This window comes from Octopus bimaculoides, chromosome 2 (genome assembly GCF_001194135.2).
Source record: "Octopus bimaculoides isolate UCB-OBI-ISO-001 chromosome 2, ASM119413v2, whole genome shotgun sequence".
Lineage (NCBI taxonomy): Eukaryota > Metazoa > Mollusca > Cephalopoda > Octopoda > Octopodidae > Octopus > Octopus bimaculoides.
Window position 1 is genome coordinate 121766558 of NC_068982.1, and position 2307 is coordinate 121768864.

The window sequence follows — 2307 nt, forward strand, 5'->3', positions numbered from 1 at the left end:
ATATACATATATAATCAAAATAAGCAACAAGGATATCCAAAGTTAATGCAGTACGATCGTTTCATGCGACTCCATTTATTTAAGCAATGTGAACATTACATCAAATGTAAAATGCAGAGCAATCCTCAGCTGCACAAAGATATAGAAATTTACTGAAATTTCATTTCAACAGAAGGACATATTTTTGTAACTACATTTAAACTCTCCAAGTAGAAAGGAAGAATACAAAAAACCATTTTGACTTAGCCAGGCCATACAGGCTAGTAATTAATTCTAAGCAGATTTTTAACTGTCACTGATTTTATTTGTTTTTCTGTTTCTGATTTATAGGTCATCTTATCAGACCTAGTGATTCAAAGCTTAAGAGGGCACTAGCATTTTCTTTATAGGGAAAGGGATAAACAATATACATGAACAATATGGTTATAAAATTTTTTGGGGTTTAATGACAACCTACTATAGTAGGTTCTCTACTAGCAGACCAGTTTATAATGGAGCAGGGGAAGTTTTAGCATAAGGCACCTAGGTCAAAAGTATATAAAATAAAGTTGCTATATGTGTACAGATACAGTAAATGTCTATTCATAGTTTTTATTAATCAGAATAATGTATCAGTATTGTTTTACATATGCTAAGTTTGAAAAACCCGAGACACCAATATTTGCTTAATTAATATGTGAATAAATAAAAGCTAATTATAAATTAATAATGAAATAAAAAATAAATAAGAAATAAATAAATAAATGGAGTCGCGTGAAACGATCATCTGCATTAACTATGGATATCCTTGTTGCTTATTTTGATTTTAATCACCTTATTTTGGAATTGTATGGGTAATACCACACTTAATTCTGGTGCCAAAACTTAAATACCATATTCGCCTTGAATCTATATTTGTGTGTGTGTGTGAGTATGTGTGTATTATATATATGTATATATATATATTCATGTGTGTGTGTGTGTGTGTGTGTGTGTTTGTATGTATGTATTTATGTACAGGGTGCGATGAGTAAATCGTTGCCATTGTATATTTGTAATGTCTCCCAGGTACATTGTTTGTTTTTGAATCTGTCGACTAAACAGTATAGTAGGGTCAGTCGGGTACGGTCTGTGAGAAAAACAGCACCATGATGCAATTCACTCTATTAGAAGTTTGGAAACGACTTGCTATACTGCTTGGCATTCGCGCAGGAAGCTCCAATACGAACATTTCAGAATGTTTGGGTGTCAATCTGAGGACAGTGTAGAGGATTCGGAAAGAGTTGGATAAGTCTAATGGGGATTACGAAGGTACGGCGGCTCGGATAATTCACTCTGAGCGTTCTGATAAGAATAGAACTCCTGAATTTTTTTGGTGTGGCGCAGGCTATGATTGATCCCTCCAAGTCAATCAGGTCCATCACCAAGGGCGTGAGCGCGTCTCAGTTTCTTATCAAGCAGGTAATGCCTGAAGACATTCGGGTATTTCTCCTACAAGATGAGAAAGGCCAATTTTTATCCCAAGCCATGAAATACAAGAGGAAGGACCGCGCTACGAAGCTTTTGAACAAATTCAAGCATTTCCTCCAACCCAACATGCTTTGGTTTTTCTCAGACGAGAAAAATTTCTGCCAGGATCAGATGGTGAAACACAAAACAGCCGTTGGCTTGCCGTGTCCCTAAAACATGTACCGCGAGTGATAGAAATCAAACATTCAATCAACATCATGGTGTTTGGAGTGATCACTGGTGATGGCGAAGTTATGCCTCCATTCATCTTTCCACACGGCCTCAAACTCAACACGGAAGCCTATGTCAAGTACCAGGAGAAGGTAATGCTGCCCTGGCTCAAGTGGGTGGCTGCTGGAAGACCGTATATCTGACAACAGGGTTCTGCATCATGACACACACGCAGAAGAATCCAGTCACAGACAATTTCTGTGACCACATCACCCCTAACATCTGGCATCCTAAGTCTCTAGACCGCAACCCCCTTCATTATTGTGTGGGACGCAGTGGAGCGAGAGACCAACAAAACTCCTTGTAACACCAAAGATGAACTGAAGGCAACAATTATGGTAGAATTCATCAACTTAAACAAGGAGACCGTCCAGAAGAGTTGCAGGAGATTCCGAAGTCGTCTGGAAGGTGTGTTTCAAGCCAATGGTGATTTTATTGAATAAGTTTACTCTTTACTATTTCAAGATATTCTTATGCACTTTGGCAAATATATGTTAAAATAAGATGTCAGTGTTATTTTCCTCTTTGTGTAATTTAGACAACAATTTATTCACCGGACCCCGTATTATACAATATATATATATATAT